This window comes from Brienomyrus brachyistius, chromosome 8, assembly GCF_023856365.1.
Source record: "Brienomyrus brachyistius isolate T26 chromosome 8, BBRACH_0.4, whole genome shotgun sequence".
NCBI classification, from domain to species: Eukaryota; Metazoa; Chordata; class Actinopteri; order Osteoglossiformes; family Mormyridae; genus Brienomyrus; species Brienomyrus brachyistius.
In genome coordinates, this window is record NC_064540.1 from 26,371,801 (window position 1) to 26,397,943 (window position 26,143).

General features: G+C 43.0%; 1 protein-coding gene across 4 annotated transcripts in view; it reads left to right on the forward strand.

The window, feature by feature from the left end:
• LOC125747212 (potassium voltage-gated channel subfamily D member 3-like) overlaps positions 1-26,143 on the forward strand; it is a 98,763-nt gene that overhangs the window by 52,136 nt on the left and 20,484 nt on the right. The gene's annotated exons all lie outside the window — the stretch shown is intronic.

Genomic DNA, 26,143 nt, shown 5'->3' on the forward strand with positions numbered 1-26,143 from the left:
ACTCATTATTATTTTGGATCTTGGGATCTATTATTTTGGGAATTGGAATAACATTAGAAGGTGTGAGCAGACAGAAATGAATACAAAAGGCAACACCGCCCCAAAGAAACACAAGTCAGGTGTGAAGTGCCCTCTGTCGACAGCTGCTTATGGACAGAACCAAAAGCTAGAAGAAAAGAACTACTACAGGGATCCCAAGTCTCGAGAAATAGTCACTGTGAACCAAAGGGGCTAAATAACACGCTTTGAAAATACAGAAAAACACAGTGCGGATACAAGCACAGTAAGCAAGCAAGGGCCATTTACGATGCAAGGAGTCTAAATGAGCTGACACTGAGCACAGATCCACATGCCTTCTGCCCCCAACGCCTTACTGACAAATGTCAGATGTTATTAAATGCAAGAAAAAAATCCACTTTAAGTAAAGCATGAATAACTTCTAGCGACTCATGCCTAATACTTCAAACCCTTCAGCAGCTTAAGGTTACTGTATATAGGCTGAAAAAATAGAAGGAATGATGTTTGTATTAAGATTTCTAAACATGGAGAGACTAGTATGAGCTGATGGTGAGATTTATGACTGAGTTTTTGCTTTTGTGCCTTTAGGTTGAGCTTTGGGGTTGTCCTCTGACCATAATCCTTGTTTAAACAGCAGTGAGAGTAAGTTCTGCTTGACTAATGATGGCTTTACCTCCTTTAAAAATAGCTTGTCATTTGGCAAGTAAAACATTACTGTCTGTTTGTTCTCCTCCTTCCAAAGCCATGTATGTGTTTTCCAAAAGCCTTTATGGAACTTACTGAAATGAAGGGTATGAGTTATGACTGCAGCTATTACAACAGTGCTCTCTGCGGGTTTTCCGAAAATAAAAGGGCAAACAATAAGTCTTTCACCCCAGGATGGTAACAGTTTTGCCTGACGGCGTTTTGTCTTTTCCACTAGAAAAGCAGTCCTCGGCTAGACGCAGGCAGTAATTATGCACTTTGACAATTCTATTACTGTCCCCATGTCACTGTTTCACACTCAGTGGCCACGTGCCCCCATAGTGATTAACTTTCCTGGGTGTTTGTGCCTGTTTAGCGCTGCTAAGCGCCTTCGGATGTGCACTTGCATCGATGGCTGGCCCGTAATGTTTTAATTAGACTTTCTTGTATTAAATGATAGAGCTGGTGCTATTTAGGCAATGTTTCTTCTCGCAAAGCAGTTTCAGTTTTGCACAGAGCAATGTGTCCCCCCGCCCACATCATGACCGATGAAGAGCAGCTGACAAAAGCACGTCAAATGAAATCTGGAATGGAGCTCTCCAGGTGCCGCTGTTCACTTTGGCCCTCCCCAGTTCTAAAAACACCCATTTCCCCCTCAGTGGGTGTTTTCTGTGTATCTTCTGTCGCGTGCCTTGTGCCTTTTCTCTTACATGCCCCCTTCATTTCTAACTTTTTAATGACTGTTTTAAATTCTGTTGCCATCACTCTGCTTGCTCCACACACCTCAGCTGGATTTTGCTTTTCTTGAATGTGGAACAGCAGGCTTTTCATCCTGGGGTCTGTGACGCCCCCGATGTTCTATAGCACAGTTGTAGGGGGTCCGCAGAAAGATTTTGTGGATTGATGAAATGCCAGCATTATCATCCCATTCATGCAATGGGAAAAAGACTGAAGTCGGAGGGAGCCCCTCATTGCATTGTTACTTATGTGATCATGCCTTAGAGGTTGGGGGTCCATATCTCTGCTTTGTTTTCATCTGGGGTGGGGGTCCCTGTTCAAAGAAGATTGAACGCGCCTTTTTTTAGACGCACATGCCAAGTGTCTGTAAACTGCAAGTGGTACATCTTTATAGTCAGATGGCATTTGAGGAAAAATTAGAAAGAGAAGAGCATTGGGAGGGTGTTTTTTACCTGTAGGTCAACATGATGACATTTTTTATCATATTTATAATTATGGAATGGTGATATAGGGGGCATTGCATGAGTTGCTGATCCGTTTCATTCCCCTACCCAAAACACATACATCAACATACCTCATGATGAGGTTATGCCTATTGCTGGTATATAGGCATTTGGTGTGTTTCAGGCTTTGAAGCAGCTGGAGGACATTTCCAGTCTTCCATTTAATTAGCATCTTTCTAATTACCTGATGCCTCAATGTATTTGCTATGGTCCATTTGCTAGCACATGTCAGCCAATGAGAGAGGTGGTCTAGCTTTGTTGATCATCCTGCTAAGTTTTACAGTGCATTATGTATCTGACGCTTCTGTTGAGGCGTTTACACTTAGTGGTAGGTTGATCACCGATCAATTTTCAGCTAAATAACACTTTTCATGTCTATCTCATCTGAAAAATAGCCCACTGCATTTATTAAGTAGCCCACTGCATTTATTAACAGTCTTAGGTGTTTGGCTCTGCTTGCCCTTTTGACACTAGATCACAATATGGATTTTTGTGCCACCAATCCCAGCATGAAGATAATCGCTCTCCATTTGGCCATGTTCTCAAATAAGACCCATTCAGGCGTCCATGATTTCCACCTGAGATGTACTTAGTGTAATTGCATTGAATTAATCCACTGTCGTCCAGGCAAAGACCCAAGACTGGCAACAAGATCTTTGGAAAAGACAAAGCAGTTTTCCACTGCGCTTCTATTTTGGTATTTAGATTAGTGTCCTCCTTATTTTGCAATTTTGCATGTTCTTGACACTTTGCAATTCATGTTCCAGACATATAATCTAGTGCTGAATAATCAAAGGTTGTGTGGAGTTTATGGGTGAATGATCCCTTCTTTTTAACTGACCCTGCTGCACAGCACTGATCTGATTCTTATTTTAATTTTAATGTCAATCAAAGAGAGTTTATAAATGCCCCTAAAAAGGTCAGTGCATCATACTTGCCTGAAGACCTGTTTACCTACAGTACATGGATGCATGGATTATTGCATGTGAATGAGTGGAAGAACTAACAAGTACAGAATTCCCAGTTCTGGGGGCCTCTTCATTTACCCTTTAAACAGCTTTAAAATTAAGCTATGGAAGGGAACTGGCGGAGAAACTCTGGCAGCTGGAGATGAGTTTACTAGATGAGGGTTAGTTAAGATCTGTAGCCAATGGGCAGGTTTGTGGGCATGACTTATAAGGAGTCCAAACCATCTACCAGATGTCTTAAAGTGGAACATTAGCCCTTGGGGGTAATGCACAGACATGAAAGTATTTTTGACAAGTTGCAATGTTGAGAGCAAATTAAGAAAGATCGTCCTTGACAGGCTGAAAAACAAACAGCCTGATAAACAATAATGTGACCTTAGTGATCCAGCTAAGGAATTCACCATTGACCATTAAAGCATCGATTGCAGGCACTGCTGCCTGTGCCTCGCTTCATGGAGAAGGCTTCCCAGGAAGGAGCTCAGCGGGCATAACAGAGGCTTCCAAAAAGCCTCAAGGAAGGTTGAATGGCGCCATTCCAGCCCACTGAGCAGAACGGCTGCCAGGCTGCCAGGCCAGCAGCTAAGAGGCTGTCAGGTGCAGCGGCAGTCCAGAGAGGTCAGCTGCACGCTAGCATTCCGGCATTTTTTTAGATACCTTCTACGATACCTGCTGATGAGACATCAGATTGTAACCCAGGAGCTGATGTCATCAAGGTCCAGTTGGGACAGATGTCTCCAGGTTTTTCCATTTTGATGTACAGGTCATTGTCGACTTAACAGCCTATGTGACTAAGACTGATTGACTGAGACCGCAAATTTGTGGCCAGAACTGCGCTGCGTCTGGCAGCGCGAGTGTCGCCCAACGTGAGTGTATGACAGTTTCCGCCCCAACTGCCAGCAGCAATGAACTAAGAAAATGGTGATTAAAAAGGTTAAAAACACAAAACAATATGACTTAAAGAAGGTATTATACTGTATACTATACATATAATCATTTTTGCAAATAAAATAAAGGGCCAACTCGACTTACAACCGGTTAGTCGGAAATGATCACAGTTGTAAGTTGATGACAATCTGCATTCTAATTTGTGGTTAAAACAGTTAATTATTCCTTACGTCTTAATATACCCTCTGTTGAAGAAACAGTTTCTTCACAAAATCACAAAGCCTTTATTTAAATCCCTTTCAGTGCTTTTTTTTTTTCAAAGAAATCTTAATTTTTCACTGTTATCAAACTCCCTGAATGAGCATCATTAAAAAAAACTGCTGTAATCTTTGGGCAAATGGCACCAGGAACTGAGCAGCCAGAGCCTCCTGGAACTGCTATTTCTGGGCAGTCTTTGATGTCACAGCACGGATTTTCAGTTCCCTGCATGGTGCTTTGAACAATGTGGGTGTGTAAGAAGCCGCCTCCCCACTCTGCAGAACGTCACAGGGCCTGTCCATTAAAAGAAACCATTTGAGACTAGTAACATCCATTTTTTGTTAAAGGCCCACTGGACAAAAATGGACCTAGGGCTTCCCCTCAGTGCTGTGCATATGTGAGACTTTTCAAAGGCAGCTTCACACTTGAAGAGCACACTCCCGTGGATGCTATTAAGCTACTCTTTTGACACGTTTTTCTAGAATGTGCCAGGACAGTTTCTGCAATCTGGGGACCACGTGCGGAGAATTGAGAATTGGCAAAACAGGAGTTATGACACGATGGAAGCCTTGTTTGACTGCAGAATGCATAATTGTAACACACGGTATTTAAATGACAGTTAAGTTATGCATATGTTCGCTGCCTCCATCACCAAGCTGACCTAGTGTTCTTCTTCAAATGCAATTAGAATTGATTTAACATGAGAGGAATGTATTTGTTTGCCTAGCTCTTCTGTGGATGTGTCATCTTTGTTGTGAATAGGGATTTGTAACAATGAGGTGCCCTGATCCTTCTGAGGATGTCAGCTGTGACATTAATTCATTCTCCAGTTACTAAATGACCTAGAGACCTAGAGAGGTTCCAGGCCTGGTTTGGGCTTTTGTAGGACGAGACTGTTCCTGTTAAATATCTCAAGTGCTTCATCCCACATCATGGTTGAACCACACTGCCTACACTGTCCCCTAGCTGTGATCCTAGGTACTGCACTACTGCTACATCAAAAAATAAGTCCCTTCTCTGATTGTATAGTAATACATGCATTTATTGAACAATCATGGGGGGAATGCTTGTCAGTACTTCCCTAAACCCAGAAAGTACAGATCAAGAATGAGGCAGGGCAGGCCAGATCAATATTGTTCTACAATTTTACTCACAGAGCACCACCTTCCTTAGTCCGTTGATCCTTTGAATTGATGCCAAATAGATTTAAAGTCATGGTGTTTAATTTAGTCACACCAAAAGAAGCTAATATAACATATTGGAACTGAGGTCAGCTTTAAGCTCAGAGGGAATCAAGGGAAGAAACCCAACACAGTATAGAGCTGAACAACTGGATATGGAACCACATGCAATAATGGGGCTGTCAGTTATAGCAGATGATAAACTAAAGGGTCAAGTACTGGACCTGTTGCTGAGTTTGCTTTCAAGTAATATTCTGCTTCATTATGGCTCAATATAGCAAAATCAGTATGCTGCTTTGGACAAAAGCATTTCCCTGAATGACTGAAAGCTAGAAAATGCCAAGTCTAGCTCAGTCTCCAATACCATCAATACCCTGTCATGTACAAAGATTATGTCGACATAGAAATGCCCATCTTCTGTTTTATTGGTTTTTTATTTCTTTTAAAATTTTTCTTCTTTTTCTACTTCAAAACTTCTCACTGTGGCGATAAGTAAGAATTAAAGACAGAGATGCTCCGTAAATGAAGGAAATGCCACATTTTCCACAGTTTCCAAAACTCCGCTCGTTAGCTGCATGCATGCCTTCCACAAGCGATTTCTCTAAGACTAGACGGGAAGCTTTATAAAATTGGCAAAACAACTGAATTAGTCAGTGCATTAAGGTAAATTCGTTTTATCTTGAAATTAAAAGTGTGATCTATTTTACTTATCGAACCACAGTGATGAACATTTCATGGGAGTTGCTTTCAACAACATATATGTAAATTATTCCTTTGAAATAGCCCATAGATGCCCACTGATGCCATGCTTCACTGAATGTCTATGGAGGATTCTTCTCTGCTTTGTCAATATGGAGAAGAGATGAAAGCTTATTGGTGAATATGCTCCAATTGCATGTTTTCAGAGCCTGCTTGGATGCCGTGCTTCTCTGGGAGTCTATGAAAGCATAGTTTTTACTTAGGCAAAGTTGATTGGACAGATAGACTTGCAGTCAGTTTCAGAGCCACCTGCAAACTAGGCTTCTCTACATGGTGATTGGGAGACATCTCAGCAAGAGAAGATAACCAACAATAATCTCAATGCTAATGACACATAGGTTTCACATGCTGTCTGCAGTGTTGGTTCACAGTACAGTTGTGATTGTTAGCACTGCGATGGGTTGGCCCCCCGTCCTGGGTTGTTCCCGGCCTCCTGCCTGCAGCTTCCTCCGGACCCCCCGCGACCCAGAAGGATAAGCGGGTTGGAAAATGGATGGATGGACGATTGTTAGTAGACAAGTTTGATAGTTAGCTTGTCAACTAGGCTATGTGTGTTCAAGCTGAGCGAGTAGCTTTGAAGCAACACAACAGACACTGTTGTGTTGACGTAATTCTAATGCATTAGAGTAAAATGTATAGACAAGTAGCTGACTGACCAATATAAGGGAAAAAACATACTTCCAACTGTCCACACACTGCATCCCCCGTATTAAAAATCACCATCCGCCTTCCAAACGCCGCACCTCGTTTGCGACAAGCTCCTAAGCGTTAGTGCCTCTGCTGCTCCTTTGTTTTCCCTTTGGCTCGCTGCTCGTTAGATTCTCTGATGTTACCCATCCATCACCACAGAAGAGAGGCAGACGTGCCTACAAGAGGCACTCAGCGTTTAATGCGCCCCATATTCTAAATCATCTCACCATCTTCAGCCCAGAATATATTTTTGCTCGCTGGCCCTTTAGCTGCTTTTGTTTTCCATGGATGTATGTTTTCCATCCTGGGAGCCCCTGTTTGGTCCCTCCTTAATCTAAAGAGCATTATTTCTCTCCAGCCACAGAAAACAACAAGATACTTAGAACCGCGCTCAGAATATTAACAAGTCTACTGCCCTGAATATGTAAATAACAGCTGAAAACGATACAGCCAAATTCAGTTTCTATTAAATTTCAATGCAGCTCTTTCAGTTGTATGGACCAGAGACATTGATGATCTGCAGTATTGACAGGTATGGAGTTCAAGGCATGACTAATAATCTTTTTTTCCCATTGCTCTCTCACAGAGATGCCAAGTAGTCCGTGATCATTAGTGATGTAGGCAGCGTACAGGGCTTGGCAGGGCATGGAATATGGAAAAAACGGAGAGCTTAATACCGGATATGTCTGTCCGTAAGATTCCCTCCCACTTGTTGGGTTTGGTCCGACCCTGAGCAGGTAGGGAGAGCTGTCTGTCTAGACGCAGCAAGACAGAAATCAATAGGTGAAGGGAGTAGAATAGTGAATTAAACAGTGGGATGGCCACGCCCCCATGGCTACAGGCATGACCCCCCGAGACGCGGATGAACCTGCAACAGCACACGTCCATGGAGACACCCCTAAAAAGACACACCCACGCTAACAGCCGTGTCGCCATGGGTAACAGCCAATTCCACGCTTCAACATGCCAAAATATACACGTGGATTATCTCATTTTGGCACACTGGGGTAGAATTTGAGTGAAAATTTAAAGAAGAGCCAAATAAGGAAAGGTAAATACAACAATAGTACAGTTTTCTGTAGCTTTGCTGTAAACCAGACCTACGTGTTTGTTAATATGTTATCGTTCTTTTTCAAGACCCATTTTGCAGTTTTACAAAAGGCAAGTTGGATGTTTGCAGGTGGTGTTAACTTTAGTGCTGACCCAGGATGTGTCCGATACTTCAGTGAATATAAAGTTAGTGTTGACAACCCTTAAGTATGTCTATGAGAGAATGAGGTTTTATTACTGTGAACTCACACCCACTGGTGAGTTATAGGCTTGGGCTGAACCACAGCGAGGCAACCGCAAGATGGCAAGCAGTCGAGGAGAGGAGGATGGGGCCAAGCAACGGCATCCCATTGAAAGACAGGAGTAGCATAAATCATACAAAAGTCAAACACAAAATCCCGCTGTTTCCGCCATGCCGAATGAGTCACCCTCTCCCCCCGCCATCCAGCTGCCTCCATTCTCTTAATTGGGACCCAACGGTGCCTATTGTGTTGAAGTTTCTGGCTTGCCAGTCATATCCATAGCCCTGAGGGTGTTGAGGATATCCAGCCTAGGCAGAGGTAACACCCCCTGTCCCCCCCCCACACACACACATAGCATAACCATCTGGTGGCATTGCTCTATACAAGCTCCATCCGCGGCCCCTCAGACGTGAAGTAGGACGCTGGCCCTCGCGTTGCCAGCATGGCGGCTCCTGTGCTCCCCCAGTGGCTGCTGCTGGCCTACTTTCTCCCACAGCCTACTTAGAAACTTTGACGGTGGCAGGATGGCGTGGGAATCCACGGGAGCCACTCATCTCTTTCCTGTTGCACGTCGCAGGAAAGGCGCTTAATTAAAGCACAGTCTACTCCTCCTCAGTGCAGGCCGCATGGAAGAAAAAAAGCAACCTGTCAGTTTTGCTTTGCCTGTTGTTCTCGCTAAATTCTTGACTATGCATGATGCTTCAGATAAGAGAGCATAATGCAAGAGAGAGGGTGTGAAAAGGCAGCGCCGTGCTTGTTTTCAGTTCTCAGGGCCCTGCTTTGCTGGAGGTGCCATTGCAGGAATGGACAAGGGGGGAGAGCACTGAAAAGGAAGATACAGCTGGTGAGAAAGGCTTAATTAAAGCATAATGAGGGACATTCTGGCCCTGGCCTCGGAGCTGGTAGTGTTGGACACTAGCCCTGTGTGCATGGAAGGTAAGAGTGTTGTTTTGGCCAGTATAGCTTGGTACCCTGAGATGTACACTCAGACTTGGGGGAACAATGGAAAAAGTCAACAAATGATCTCTTGGAATATGTTTATGAATGTGCTATGAATCTTGGAACTAAGTAAAGTACTAATGCAATCAATTCAGTTTTTTTTGTACAGTATACTCTTTGTTTTATTATTTCCATTTTTGTTTTTTCTGGATCAGCAGCTCCTTGTAGGAGAAAAACAATCGTCATCTGCTGTCTTTTCTGGACAGCTGGAAGAGTTTAATGATAAGCCTCCCAGAAACCTATTGGTTCTGTGTATGTGTGTGTGTGGCTATCTGTGTGGATTTACTTCATCTCATAAGTATAAATGTTCTAATAAATGTGTTCTGGTTCTGGAGTCAAAGCAGCAGTGCCAGTATTCACATGAAAACCAGTGACCAGGAAACCCAGTGTGAGTTCACAGGGACGTGGGGTCTAACGGCCCAGTGTGAGAGTTCAAAGGGACGTGAAGTGTAAAGCCCCAGCGTGAAATTTCACAGCGACGTGGGGACTAATGGCCCAGTGTGAAATTTCACAGGGACGTGGGGTCTAACGGCCAAGTGTGAGAGTTTACAGGGACGTGGGGTTTAACGGCCCAGTGTGAGAGTTCACAGGGACGTGGGGTCTAACGGCCCAGTGTGAAATTTCACAGGGACGTGGGGTCTAACGCCCCAGCGTGAAATTTCACAGGGACGTGGGGTCTAACTGCCCAGCGTGAAATTTCACAGGGACGTGGGGTCTAACGGCCCAGTGTGAAATTTCACAGGGACATGGGGTCTAATGCCTCAGCTTGAAATTTCACAGGGAGGTGGGGTCTAATGGCCCCGTGTGAGAGCTCATAAGGACAGGAGTTCTAACAGTGCCATGTGAGAGCACATAGGGATGTGGGTCTAACGGCCCAGTATGAGAGCTCATAGAGATGTGGGTGTAACGGCCCATTGCGTGAACTCACAGGGACGTGGGTGTAATGGCCCCATGTGAGAACTCATATGGATGTGGGTTCATTGGCTGTGTGTGAGAACTCTTTGGGATGTGGGTACATCAGATCTGTGTGAGAGCTCATAGGGATGTGGGTTCATTGGCTCTGTGTATGAACTCATAGGAATGTGGGTCCTTCGGATCTGTTCGATAGCTCATTGGGATGTGGGTCTAATGGCTGTGTGTGAGAACTCATAGGAATGTGGGTCCATCAGATCTGTGTGATAGCTCATAGGGATGTGGGTCCATTGGCTCTGTATTAGAGCTCATAGGGATGTGGGGTCTAACGGTTCGTGTAGGAGCTCATAGGGATGTGGGTCCATTGGATCTGTGTGAGAGCTCATAGGAATGTGGGTCTAACAGCTCTGTGTGATAGCTCATAGGGATGTGGGTCTAACGGCTCTGTGGGATAGCTGATAGGGATGTGGATCAAACGGCTGTGTGTGAGAGCTCATAGGGATGTGGGTCCATCGGATCTGTGTGAGAGCTCACAGGGATGTGGGTCTAACGGCTGTGTGTGAGAGCTCACAGGGATGTGGGTCTAACGGCTGTTTGTGAGAGCTCATAGGGATGTGGGTCTAACAGCTCTGTGTGAGAGCTCATAGGGATGTGGGTCCATCGGATCTGTGTGAGAGCTCATAGGGATGTGGGTCTAACAGCTCTGTATGATAGCTCATAGGGATGTGGGTCAAACGGCTGTGTGTGAGAGCTCATAGGGATGTGGGTCCATCGGATCTGTGTGAGACCTCACAGGGATGTGGGTCTAATGGCTGTCTGTGAGAGCTTATAGGGATGTGGGTCTAACGGCTATGTGTGAGAGCTCCTAGGCATGTGGGTCCACTGGCTCTGTAAGAGAGCTCATAGGGATGTGGGTCAAACGTCTGTGTGTGAGAGCTCATAGGGATGTGGGTCCATCAGATCTGTGTGAGAGCTCATAGGGATGTGAGTCCATCAGATCTGTGTGAGAGCTCATAGGGATGTGGGTCCATTGGCTATGTGTGATAGCTCATAGGGATGTGGGTCCATCAGATCTGTATGAGAGCTCATAGGGATGTGGGTCCATTGGCTATGTGTGATAGCTCATAGGGATGTGGGTCCATCAGATCTGTGTGAGAGCTCATAGGGATGTGAGTCCATCAGATCTGTGTGAGAGCTCATAGGGATGTGGGTCCATTGGCTATGTGTGATAGCTCATAGGGATGTAGGTCTATCAGCTCTGTGTGAGAGCTCATAGGGATGTGGGTCCATCAGATCTGTATGAGAGCTCATAGGGATGTAGGTCTAACAGCTCTGTGTGAGAGCTCATAGGGATGTGGGTCCATTGGCTATGTGTGAGAGCTCATAGGGATGTAGGTCTATCGGCTCTGTGAGAGCTCATAGGGATATGGGTCCATCGGCTCTATGTGAGAGATCCTAGGGAAGTGGGTCCATTGCCTCTGTATCACAGCTCATATTGGGTCTAACGGTTCGTGTGAGAGCTCATATGGACGTGGGGTCAGCACCATTGCTGATTTGACAGGTGGCACATGCAGAGAAGCAGCCAAGAAGGACCACTTGTGAAAATGCTCAGACCCACGCAGCCTTCTCCTGAGGGCAATTAGCAAATCTCGTAGAAGGCTAACAATGGCAATGATCACAGCTGTGCCTTCTTGCCATTTGAAGAGCAGAGTCAAAGTTACTCACCAGGGGGAAGGAGAGCACTTAGAGGTTTGTGTGGGATGAGACACCAGCCCAGTATACAGCATTAAGTGGACATTTATACTAAAGTGAGAGCCAACTCTAAAGTTGGCATATATCTGTGAAGCTAATTGTTTTGGTGGCATTGCCACATCCAGTGTTTTTGTTTGTTTTGGGGATTTTTGAGTAATAATCAAAGTGGACCTGTAAAAGGCTGCAGATATAGAAAGGGATGCTATAGATGCATAGAATATATGTGTTACCCCACCCCGCCCCCCATACCAGAAAGGTTAACTGCAGCTGAAAACACAAAATTGCTTCTGCATCCTACCTGAAGAAATATGTAACATGCTTTTTATGGAGTTTCTTTGTATAATGTAATCTTATATTTCGGTAAGTCATGACAAGGGAATGCTTTTAGACCTCAGTAAGATGGCAGAGGGCTGAAAAAAATGGAATCTGAATGGAAAGGCTATAAATGTCATTCAGGAGTACATAGTTGGAGTTGATGACCCTCCTGCACTCTTTGTCACCTTTTTCAGAAGGTGATCGACAGCAGCTGGGTTTCTATGGATGTTTTATAACAGTGAGCAGCTTCAAATACCTGCGACCAGAGATTAGAGTGACACTCTTGTCTGTGAACTCTTTGTTGGCCTTTGTGTTGCCAAGAAGACAAGAAACCCTGACGGAATCGATATCAGAAGTGTATCTACCCTGAAGAGTGTCCCTTTGGTATTCTGGCTAGAATATGCATTCTCAGAGACTCCTTCAGAGGAGGGCACTGTGAACCAGCTGCGGTTGTTATTCTCAGGTGACTGTGGTACAGGGACAGAGCAAACCTTTGCTAAGCGCAGTTATATATTGTTGGTCTTTGCATAAGCCACCCTAAGAAGATCTATGAGGAACAATTCCAGAAGACATGATCATCACAGTATTTTATTGCTAGTCACTTAAATCATTTATTTTCACACTGTATAAAAAATTCCCTGAAATGCTTCTGTTGGCTCCAATGGTGAAAGATCGAGATCACCTCAGAATTTTAAAACCTTATGATAGAGTTACTATGATGCTGTGTCATAGTTTGACAGGCCTTTGATTACGGAGCAGATAACTGATGATGTGTCAATATAACAACATTTTATACTAGGTTGTTTCATTCCACAGAATCATAATAATTTGTGTGAGTTATTGGCCACTGTTGGTTTTTTTTGTGTATTTAACACGGAAACACATTTATGTAATACTAATGGAATAAATAAATGTTTGATAGAATGGCATAACAGGAAAGCAAAAGGGGAAGGAAACCTGCAGAGGAAAGAATCCTCTACATGCTAATGCATGCGTTTTATTAAAAGTCTTGGCAAGGGAATAAAGGATGTATGAACAAACATTAAGGCCTTGAAGCAGCCTTTCTGTAGCTGCCCTTGGTAATCTGCTAAAGCAGACGTGGTAATGAGTTGGAGGACCTTCTCTGACTACAAGCAAACACTGTCCCGAATCTTTAGAGCGATAAAGAGCTTCTTATCACCATCTAAACGGATTGAGCCTCCTTTCCAGCAGCTACCCCCCCCCCCCCCGCCATTCTGACTCACTGTCATAGTAACAGGGCAGCAGTCACCACAAAGCAGCACGCAAACTCTGACGGCCGAAGGTCAAAGCTTGACACCCCTGCTGAGTGAGTACGGCCTTCTGGTGCATACACACCGAATCTTGTGGTCCAGCTGGAATCATTTATGACTTGTGACCATCTTCCATGACAAACATGTTGCCTGAACCCCCATTTTGTTATTAATACAAATAAAGCACCACTATCAATACCACACCTTGACAGATGGTCCAAACCTCTTTGTGATACTATACATATCAGTGTATTTGTCATCTTTGAGAGAGAATGGGCCCCCTGCACTCACCCCCCACCTCCCCCACGGTCGATAAGCGATAAGCTTTAGTGTCATCGCCCACCCCCACCCTCCCTTAATTATATCAAATTTTATAATAATTGTTTTACACATATTCATTATGTGTAGTAAATAGCCAGTTCCATCTGATTTCTACAAATGCAATACAGTATGAACATGAACAATTACACACATCACAATAAATTTTACAGTGATTTACATAATTAATAAACCATATTAATTCAACTGTTGCTTTTTCTTGACTGTTTTGTATGTGTAAATAAGTACAATATGCAATAGGTTTTTGATAAAATACAGTAAATCACATTTTTTTCTTTTAACTGGAAAACTTCAGTATATTCATTAAAATGTAGGACTCATTATGATCAAATCTATCCTTGCTGCCTGTCAGCTACTTTGTACTAAGAGCAGCACAAAGTCCAAATTAATAAAGTCAGTTAGGGTAAATAGTGCATAACCTAAACTTTTCTGTTCCTGCACCTTCCCATAGAATCCTCCGGAGAACTCTGTTCAAAAGGAATTCCCAAGGCAATGTCTGTTCGAAGTAAGAAAAGGCCACAGTGGTCCAATAGCTTCTGACTTAAAGCTTTTTATAGTACAATATGACAATTTTACAATACAGTTAGTCTTGACTAATCATACTCACTTTAAACCCAAGTTTTTCCAAGTTATTCATGTAGACTGAGGAATTCACATTCAGATCTCAAGGGAGAAAGGCCTACCCTTTTTCTTAGACAGTTTATCTACTCTCTGTGGCATTTTCTCCTTTTTGAAAGAAAAGACACCGTGGGGGAAGGGAAAATCAGACAGCTGAGAATTTCAGTTTCTTTCTGCATCTGTGTTAATTAGTAAAATGTCATATTTACATTTATTAACATGCTTGACACTCTGGACTGTAGTAACGTAACAGTCAATAACAAAGTGTCAGACTACAGTAGCACTTATTAAAGCATAATCATTTACCAAGTAATGACTACAAATACATTTTATTTGTTACCTTATAGACTCCATAAGAAAGGTGGATCTCAGGTTCCTGTTTACAAGACAATTACTGAACTAATGCAGGGAAATCATGTTCCATAGAGTATGTAGTGTCTGTCCGTCCGTCCATCCATCCATTCATTCATTTTCTGCCACTTTTTTGGGTTTGGGTCACGGGGAGCAGCAATCAGAGCAGGGATGCCCAGACCTCCCACTCCGCAGTCACCTGCCCCAGGTCCTCCGGGGGGGTACTAAGGTGAGCGCAGGCCAGCTGAGAGATACAGTCTCTCCAGCATGTCCTGGATCTGCCCCAGTGTCTTCTCCCAATTGGACATGACCAAAGCACCTCCATAGGAAGGTGTTCAGGAAGAGTCCCTACGATGCGGAGGAGCAGCAGCTCTACTTTGAGACCCTCCCGAATATCTGAGGTCCTCACCGTTACCTTAAGGCGGAGGCCAACACTCTGTGAAGGAAATTATTTTCTGCTGCTTGTATCTGCAGTGGGCGGCATGGTGGTGCAGTGGTTAGCACTGTTGCCTCGCACCTCTGGGACCCGGGTTCGAGTCTCCGCCTGGGTCACATGTGTGTGGAGTTTGCATGTTCTCCCCATGTCGTCGTGGGGTTTCCTCCGGGTACTCCGGTTTCCCCCCACAGTCCAAAAACATGCTGAGGCTAATTGGAGTTGCTAAATTGCCCGTAGGTGTGCGTGTGTGAGTGCATGGTGTGTGAGTGTGCCCTGCGATGGGCTGGCCCCCCATCCAGGGTTGTTCCCTGCCTCGTGCCCATTGCTTCCGGGATAGGCTCCGGACCCCCCGCGACCCAATAGGATAAGCGGTTTGGAAAATGGATGGATGGATGGATGTATCTGCAGTCACATTCTTTTGGTCACTATCCAAAACTTATAACCAACGGTTAGGGTCGGAACGATTGATAGCTTCTCCTTCCAGCTCAACTCACTCTTCACCATGATAGAACAATACAATATCCACATTACTGATGATGCTGCACCTATCTTCCCACCAATCTCTCGCTCATTTCTTCTCTCACTTGTGAACATGAACCAGAGCATATGCTCTGAATGGACCAGTTCTGAACCGTGATCATAGACTTGGCGATGTTGATCCTCATCTCTGTCGCTTCCCTCTGCCTCTTGGCTGTACTTAGAAATTCTGCCCATAAAGGTTTAGAACAGAATAGGTGACAACGGACAGCACTGGTCGAGCCAATCATTCATCTGGAATGAGTCTGACTTTTTTGCCAGCAAAGCGAACCAAATTCTCGCTCTGGTTATACAAGACCTAATAGCCTGTAACAGCGGACAGTGTGACCCATCCTCCCGAAGCATCCACATTCCTCCTCCTGGATCCAAGGTTTGACCAACAGACTAACCCTCGTCTCCAGTACTCTGGCACAGACCTTCCTATGGAGACTAAGGAGTGCAATCCCCATAAATTTGAACACATCCTTTGGTTCCCTTTCTTAAAGACTCAAACCACCACCCCATCTGCCACTCCAAGACCACTGTCCCCAACCTCGAAGCAATGTGGAACAGGCATGTCACCCAAAACAGCTTCATTAAGAGCCTTCTGGGACTCAGAGCGAATGTCATCCACCACTGGTGCCTTACCACCAAAGAGTTTTTTGACTACTTTAGTGCCATCAGCCCTAAGACCTAAATCCTCCTCTGAGTCTTCTGACTGCACTTCCTCCAAGGAAGGACTATTAGTGTGTTCAGGAGGATCCTCAAAGTACTCCTTCCACCTCTTGACTGTATCCCCATTTGAGGTCGACAGCATTCCATCCCTGCTGTAAACAGCATGAGCAATGACGGTTTGCCAGAATCTCTTCCATGGCCTCACCAAGCTCCTCCCACACCTGATGTTTTTACTTCTGCGACTGTATCCCACTTATCTTACTTGTACGGGTCAGCTGTTTCAGGAGTCCCAGAAGCTAACCTAACTCAGAAGGCCTCCTCCTTCAGCCTGATGGCTCCGTTTACCAATGCTGTCCACCACCAGATTCGGGAGTTGCCACCTTGACAGGTACCTACAACCTTTGTACAGCCACCTCAGCAATGGAGGCATGGAACATTGCCCATTCGGGCTTAATGTCTCCAGCTACCTTTTGGATGCAAGATAAGTTCTGCCGGAGGTAAGAGTTGATCTGGACAGGGATCTCTGCCAGACACTCCTAGCACACCCTAACTACTGTATGCATTTCAGCATACCAGGTCTGTCTGGCATTTTCTGATCCAGCTCACCACAAGATGGTGAACAGTTGATAATTCAGCTCCTCTCTTCACCCAAGTATCAAAGACAAACCAAAGCATACGATTACAAAATTGATCATTGAGCTGTGGCCTAGGGCGCTCTGATGCCAGTTGCACTTATGCTTACCATTATGCTCAAACGTGGTTCGTTATGGACAAACTGTGGTTAGCAGGGAAGTCCGATGACAGGGCAAGACTTGGGTTCAGATTGGCCAAATCACTCCGCCCAATCACAGCCTTCCAGGTTTCACTGTTGTGTCTTTTACTGACAGAGTCACAAAGTGCTGCGCATAATAAGAAAATATTAAAACATATACAGCAAACAAAACATAAATTAACACCCAACTGTACAGTAAAAACTCGAAACAACAACAGAAAGAGCAGCTGACTACCCATAACCCGGACTAAACAAATAAGAGTCAATGATATCAGCAGCCCACAAAGCAGGAACCTTATAGCACCATGTCGGCACAACAGACTGGAAGGCACAAATCCCAACACATCTTTAGCATTGCACAGGGAACATGTGTGAAAGTATGGGCTGGTGAGATGACTGAAGTGACTGACTGGTGGTATGTCAGTCTAGAAGATCAGAAATTTTGTGAGGGGTTTGACCAAGCAGAACTCTATAAGTGAGGACCAAAACTTTAAACCGGATTCTAAATTAAACCAATATAGTGAAAATTTAATTGGGGTAATATGAACTTACAAGAGGGGGATAACAGTCCTACAGCAGTGTTTTGAATAGATTGAAGATCTAACTGAGCATAGGCATTAAATTCCCCCAGTAAAACAAAGGAGTTCCCCAGAGGCAGGGCCTTTCAGGACTCCATCCAAGGTCTCCAAGAAGACCGGATATTCTAAATCGGTATTCAGTGCATAAGCACAGACCTCATGCAGAACCCATCCCCCGACTCGAAGTGGAGTCGACTCTCTCATTCACTGGGATGAACTCTAACGTATTGGTTGCCAATCGTATGAGCAGACCCACACCTGCCTGGTACCTTTCACAAAGGGAAACTACGGAGTGGAATACAATCCAGGTCCTTTCCAGGAGTCTGGTTTCACTGTTTCAGATCCCACACTGTGTGTTAAGGAGAGACCTACTATATCTATCTCTGGTTATACAGGGATGTAGTACATACTGTCAATTTTTGTTTGAACCTGCAACTTCAAAACTGCAACAGTTTTGCCTGAGCAGTAGCCGCAGGGCAGAATAGATGCTGTTGCCTCTTAAAAGTGACAGGCACCCACAGAATATAAGGCACTCATCGTAACTAATCCACCCTCACAATTAAGGACTGCTGTCCTCATTGCACGGCTTCTGTGAGCATCGCTCTCTGCTTATCTGAGCACTGAGAAGTTGAGACGCCGGTGGCATCACATCTAATTGCTTGCTGTGACTTTCCTGCTTGTCGCTTCTCTTCTCTCAAAGTCTTTGTTTGTTGCCCTCAACTGCTTCCTGCGATCTCTTTTGCAGTGTGTGCACATGAGCTAGAGGGGGCTGCTAGATTGGGTACAGAGAGGAATCGGTAGACTCCAAATTCACTGCCTGTGCTTGGCATGTTATATAATTTGTCTTTCTCTGCTTTTGCAGTTTCTTTTGAGTTGTTTTTTTTTTTTTTTTGCTGAAATTTCTCTGCGCAGTTCGGGCCTGGCAGTTCTTATTCACTTTAGAGAACAACTGTAGGCTGTTGGCATCATTGTAGTGTTTTGGACTTCATACACATAAAAAAATGAATTCTGCTAACGTTCGTGTTGCACTTTTAGTTTTATCATCCTATTATTCTAGCTGCTCTTTCAGTCTTATCCGCATTCACTCCTTCTGCCGTTTACCCTCTGGTCCAAAAGAACTTTCTGGTCAAGGTGAAGACATCCTTCGATGGATTAATGTTTCCAAACTGTCAATGTAAGCTTTGACATCCTTCCCTCAGGAAATATATTTAGCCCAGATTTTAGCCACTTACACTGTGTGCTTGCATGTAGCGCTGAAAGTAGCTCAGTGCTCATGACAACATTGGTCTTTCTTAAAAGCACTGCTCTTAGCTTCTGTGCTATCAGATCACGTAGTACACCCCCCTTCCCAGCCTTTCCTTATGTCGTATACAGTCTCCATTTTGTCTTCTATCTTCACCTTTTTCTTCGCCAGAGAGGGGACGTAGCTTTAATCCCCCGCAGGCGTGGACAAAAATTAGACGTCTCCCTTGATCATCCAGCACCCTGAATAGATTTGGTTATATTCTATCCTTTTCATTAGCCTTTCCTCACAATGCTTTTGAGATTTTGTGTCTGGAAAGTGATCCGCTGTTGTAACGTTCTGTGGGGGACAGGAGGCGGGGGGCTAGGGGCTCTGCATGATTTAAGGAAGTGGGCGCATCATGGAGAATCTATCATTAAACCGAGCCTACGCCTCGGGAGTGTAGATGCACGGTGCATTTTGATGCAGGCACTCATGGAGGCCTGCGATTTTTTTTTAGTCTAGAAATCAGGATGCTAATTCGATTACAGGAATTTGTTTGTCCTTAAAAGGTATGCGCAAGACAGGGTAGTGCAGCGTGACACCTGCTAATGCAGTTTGTCAGAAGCATTTTCCTAAATTTGATACAGTCCCACATTTAAATAAAAAATACCGTCATATAATTTGTGGCAATCCTGCTACAGTTTCTACTGAGAAGCACACCGAAGTCCGAGCAGCTTTCTTTGTTGAATTCATCCTGCTGTACCGCACCAGGGTACACTGTGACCGATGAGATTAATTTCAATCTGATACCCACCTGAGCACATGACTACAAGAGCGGATCAAAAGGCTTTTCTAAGGAAGCCCTAATGAGAAAAGGAGGAATATAGCTATATAACGTAGACATACAGAGTTGCTTCGGATTCCTCTCAGAATTTGCTTTCCTTGATTTTTGCATCCTCAATCTAAACTACTATGAGAAATAGGTCAAATAGGTGAGGCAACAGACAAATAGCAAACTCAGCGTACATATCATTCTACACATACTATACTAGCTGGCTCACAGCTATATTATCATGGGCGAAGTAAGTCAACAATGATTTGTGAACCCTGCGTGTGGCATTCCCTTCCTAAAAACCAATGAGTTGTGAATCATTAATGAATCCTTATATACGTTATGTTAACAGTAAGGATTGCCTCGGTGTCAGGTGCTGTGATTAGTAATAAAACACAAGAGGAATCCACACGGACAGCACATCTCACCCTGAATGGTCGGGTCTGTGCCTGCTGACTGCTTGAAGAAATGCTTGAATGGATGCCCATGTCCATGACTGAATTAAGCAATGAATCAAACCTTGCAGATACCCTGGGAGCTTTTTTTATGTTTAATAGGTTGTGCAACGACTCAAAATTAGTTTGCATTAAAATGCTCAACTAAGCAATGGTGTTCAAACTTCCTGATTAATTCTAATTGGCATGTTGGTGCTAAGCCTCAGAAGGGTGACATTTATACTTCACTGCGGAGTACCGCCTCCATATTCAGCAGTTTATCATCGTCCCTGCCTCCGCTGTGCTTCTTTCCAGTCCTTGCTCCCCTTCCCGTTGCTCGGAGGAGTTTACATGAAGGATTCCAAGCATACAACTACACTAGTGGGGTAACGGTGCGTAAAGATGGAAGACATTAAGAGTGTTATAGGTAGCTACAATTTGCAACTTCTCTTACTGAGGAACTTAGGAAAGTTGTGAAAATGCCAAACTATAATTCATTTAATAATAACGTTAGTTGTGCATGTACATTAGTGGGGGTTATCTGTACTCAATGGCTCGCAAAATAAGTCTAGCCCTTTCAAATTTCCCAATATTCTCATTCTTTTACATAAGCAAGATTCTTTCAAAACAGGCTATGAATGAAGAAATAGACAAATTAAGAATAAATTTGCAAAACAAGATGTTTCGGAATATTTCTGAGAACAGAGTGAAGGAAACAGGAAGCCACTAAGGCACTGTCTACCCGAGACCACCCCTAAGATAGCAGAGGTGAGGCAACTTGGAACCATTGGCTGTAAAGCCGACTGCTTAGCCCCTTCAGTTTAGAGGTCAAGGATGGTTTCAGGATGTGAGCAAGGAAGCTGTCACAAAAAAAAAAAATTTATTCATGTCAAAACCCTCAGAGAGCCTGGAACCTTTAACCTCAACCAACATTCAATTCCATGGTTGACCTTTGACCCTTTTTAGGTGGCTTTCAAGCAGCCGGTTTTTCTGCAAAGTTACGGGTCAATGCATGAATGACTGAATATTTTTTTTATCACCGTTTTGACAGCCACTGGAGCTGCTGATTGTTGCTTAAACCAATGTAATTCTATTCACTGATATTTGGACAGAGCACCCTTTCCCCCAATCTTAACTTTTCCCCCTCAGAAGAATGCATGGTACCAGTTGATTTATGAAGGATGTTTACTGGAACCCATGGTAACAATGGTGCACGTGTCTGAAGCTTCGGAGGACACTAAGGGTTTCTGTTTTCCATATTATGACTTTTCTGATCAAATTTAGACAAACTAAATTTTTAATTTCCTGGAGGTTTATTCAAACTATTAAAATATGCTTTTTTCATTTGCTTATTTATGAAATCATCTCTCCAACCATCTATCTTCCAACTTGTTATCATATTCAGGGTGGCAGGGTGGCCTGGAGCCTGTCCCAGGCCAGGCTACTCTTCGGACAGGATGCCAGTCCATCTCAGGGAACATAGACATTAATCTACACTAGAGATGCCAGTTAACCTACCCTGAGATAGATGGATTTATTCAATCAGAGCCACAAATAATGTTTTAATATTTCACAGTTTCTGTTTGCCAGCTTTTTTTAAGAGTATGCTTTGTGAAATTTCTGAAATTAATCCTCAGCGATCCTTTGATGTGCATCCCTTTAGTAAAACATCTTCGTTAAGACTCTTGATTTACCAGAGTGCTGCTGTCATTGAAATTGAAATTTAGCCTTTCGTTTGTAGAGTTTGCACATTCGTCCTGTGATTGTTTGTTTGCTCCCATGATCCAAAAATAATATAATTTGGTAAATTAGTAGCTAAGTTCCTGCTTATGTGTCAAACTGACCAACTTTATATGATATGACTTGTAGAATGCACTTTACATTATGTAAGTTACATGAACTGGACAGATAGTAAGACTGATTTAATATACCTTAACCTTGTTCATGTTTACCATTATAAGTTGATTGTAAACCTGAAAATGAACTTAACTTTAAGCTACATAACTCAGGTTTCATTTGTTGCACAGTAAATAACATAAACTGTGTATAATATGACACATTATATATTGATAAAGCATCCAAATTAATGTAGCTGTGCTTTAGCAACTACGGCCTACTCAAAGTAAACGGAAAGAAGAACTACTGGAAAGTACAACTGTAAGAATATAAAGAAAATTGCATTGCTCTGATGATGTGGTGCTCATCTCACACTCGAGGGAGTTTTACTGGTAAAAAAAAATGTTCTGAGGACAGAATGAAAAATGACTGGTTCAGAGAGATAACCAATCAGAACTTGGTCAGATGTCAGACCAATGAATCAGATATCATTGTCCCACCTCCTCTAGTTGATTGGACCCGCCTCCTCTACAATCAGACTGGCTATCTCTCTGAACCAATCAGTTTTTGTTCTACCCTCAGAATGGATGTTTTTTTTGTCAGTAAATCTCCCATAAACTCATCTTGCAACTATCTAGTCCTCCTTGTAGCTCGTTGGACCCTTTTATAAAATAACTGCCCTGACCTTATACAAAGAGCCATCTACTAGCGACACAAAGAACCACCGGCACATAAATGTCAATAAAATATAAGTACGCTGGCTGTATGTCCTTATCGACTCATGAGAATGGCAATAACTTGCAGCGCTACTAACTACAGTACATATCTCAAAACTCAAAAAATGAGGCTCAAATGCACTCAAACACTGCTGCAAAAATAGCTTTAAAAATGGGCTAACAGTAATTAAACCATTAGGTTAAGACATTATCCCTAAGTCATTTTTTAAATAAATAGTGCATGAAATAAACTAGAAAAAACAACTAAATTAGCTAAAGTGTTTTGCATGAAAAATAGTACGAAAAGTCACTAGCTGCAGGTCGATGTTCTCCAGTCCTGATTCCCCTATTAAACCCTTAGTTTACCCCGATATCTGCCTGTCTGCTTGCTCCTTGCACGCCTACCCGCACGATCGCCGTTCCGTACGACCGTGATCGTGACAGTCCGCTTCTTGAAAAACATCTGACAACTGCAGGGACTATGTATACAACGATAAGGAGGACCTATGAAGCAGGTGTATACTGGAAGAGAGAAATCGTGTTCAAGTCTGTTAGCTGTGATGCTATGCACCACCAAAGTCATAAAACCATAAGCATAATTTGCATAAAGCCGAATGTGAAAAAAAACCCTTTAGGTTTTGGCTAAAATGTACAACTTTTTATATCTGAAATATATTAAGATATTTTAATGAAATTATTTAATATATTAAATATTGTTAATATATGGATTCGGTTGACATTGTTGCACATCCTTGTAAAGGTAAATTTAAAAGTAATATAAAACATTAAAACAGATTAAAACAGAATTATAGATAGGAGATTAAAATCAAGTACATGCACATAAATCAAAACTGGAATAATTTGTTTTCTGCTTTTGGGGCACATTCTGAGTGGACAGTTTTTATTTACATGTGACACTTGAAGGGCGAGAATGTGAGGCTGTTATCGTATGGTTGCTAAGTGGGTTGCGGGAACTGCATTTTACTTATGTTTCACACATTCTAGTTAAGATGAATGCTGCTTGCTGATTGGCAGGCTGTAATATGTTTACTCCTCATATATGTTGTAATGCAGTTGCCCTGGCAACTTCTACACAGCCTAAAATATTTATAATGTATCCACTTTCCCCAACACCGTTTTCTTCACACCAAATCTGTTTTTAACATGACTGATTTGCATAATACTCCTATATTGAAATTAAAAATTCTTTACTCATACTTAACTCATGCTTCTAACAATATTGATGTTTTTCATTTTGAATTCCAGAAGATAACTTTTAAGAAGCACCTCCTGCACATTTATACATATGTAGGGATACAATACAGTGCTAATGTAACCCTGTGTCCTATAATCCATTTGACCACCACTTCCTTTTAATAGTATTGGTAATTTTAACAATGATAGTTATGATTCCTTTGTTCTTCAGTTTTACAAATAGTGCCATGTCCATTGTACTATTTTACTGTCATGCCTTCAACATTGACGTATTTTAGATTAAACATTTTTGTGATATAAGTGCACCCCAGAGATGACCATCTTGTCACAGATGATTGATTGATCACAGAAGCGTATCTGAAAGAGCAGGCAGATTTCAAGAGAAGGCAGCTGGTGGAACAAAGCTTGGACTACATCATGCCTGGTACTTCATCTTTTTTGTTGATATCAGGTGTTGTCCGCGCTCCTCCCCAGACCACATTTACCACATTTAGAAACGCTACCAAACAGCTGCCGTTAGTGCCTTGTGTTGCTTGGAGGATCTCAGAGGTTAAAAAGAAAGCAGGTCTTCAGACAATGAGTAATGAGGCAGTGTCTCTCAAAGGCTCTAGAAAGAAAAAAACTGGTGAATTAAAAGCAAAATCGACGTACTAATTTATCTCTATCCTGCCCCAGTTTATCTAGATGGCCATCTTTCCTTTCAGTTAGATTGGGAATCATTTTGTTTGCAGGTTTTGTCATTAATTTGGGGGACTGATAACGAAGTGAGATTTTTGGCAAGATGCTTTGTTCGGTTTAGATACCTGTAACTTGGTTAGTTATCTCAGCTATATCCCCCATTCCTGTCTGCAAATCCATCTTGTTTTCCGGAACAACACAAGAACAACTTGCCTTTCAAATCGGCATTATCTTTGTGATCGGTAACCCTGGAACATAAAATGATTCCATCCCTGTATTTATCTTTTATCCCATGAGCTGAAAGCTGAATCCAAGAGACTTCAACCAACTTCTCTGAAAGACTGTAAGCCTTTGAGCAGAACTAACCCCACACTGAGAACGCAAGTGATGTGGAACTTGGCCGTAGCACAAAAAGGATATTTACGGAATCCTCTTTGGCAAACGCGGAGTTAATGCCATATGACGCAAGTCACGTGTCGTCTTTACTTACCTCACCAAATGCATCGTGCTTGTTAATGGTTTAATGCCCTTCAGCAATCATGTTATACAAAGCGGAATATTTTGGGAAATTAAGGTCACAAAACCCTAATCTGGTTAGAGGATGGATGGATGGATGGATGGAGGTGGAGAGGTGGCTATTTATTTCTTAATGGTCTATTGCTGTATAAAGAAATTTTATTGGGAATTTTAGTATTTTTATTATATTGCTGTAGCTGAAATCAGTAATAGCCCATAGCTGCTTGTCACTGGAATTGGTTTGGCAGGTTGGAGGTAATGCGAGACGATTCACTTTTACAGAACAGTACGTTAATTTTCATGAGACTTCCTGCTGAAAGGGATGCGCTTCCATGTTGTGCAGACCTTGTACCCTTGAATGTGCAGCCTGGGCAGATACTACCTTTTGTGGGGGGCATTTCCACAGTTAGTCTCTTTGCAGTAAAATGCACAATCGTCTGTTCTGACTTTGAATTTTTAAGTGTACTTAAACTTTGCTTCATTCCGGCTCGAGTTGTTTCACTTTTGGCTTTTCAGGACGGCCATTCTGGCCTTTGTCAGCTCCCTCTCTTTTTTTCATAGTTCTTAGTTGTTAGGCTCTATTATTTATCACATGGTCAAATTTCTGATGGGTTTCTTTTTATTAATGAGAGAAAAAATACCATCTGATCCCCAAGTCCCTAAACTGCGCATAACTGAATAATTTCAAAATGCAAAAACTAAAGAAAAGTAATCGGACTATTACTTTAGTGCAGAATGTGGTAAGATATGGGATTTTGCTCTTTTCGTAACAAAAGTCTAAAACATTTTTGTGTTTTATACAAAAAGTGCAAGTATCGTGACAAATATGCTGCTAAGGATTACATCTTACTACCGATCGGTAACAAACTGTTACTGCTGTTCTTCCTTCAAATGATCAATTCCAAGAGATTCTGCTGATCATCTCAAATGTCAGTTCAAGTGTATCACAGAGGTATCTACTGTATAGTACATTATCAATGAGTGCTTCATGAACAGGGCAGCATGGTGGTGCAGTGGTTAGCACTGTTGCCTCACACCTCTGGGACCCGGGTTCGAGTCTCCGCCTGGGTTACATGTGTGTGCAGTTTGCATGTTCCCCCCATGTCGTCGTGGGGTTTCCTCTGGTTTCCCCCCACAGTCCAAAGACATGCTGAGGCTCATTGAAGTTACTAAATTGCCCG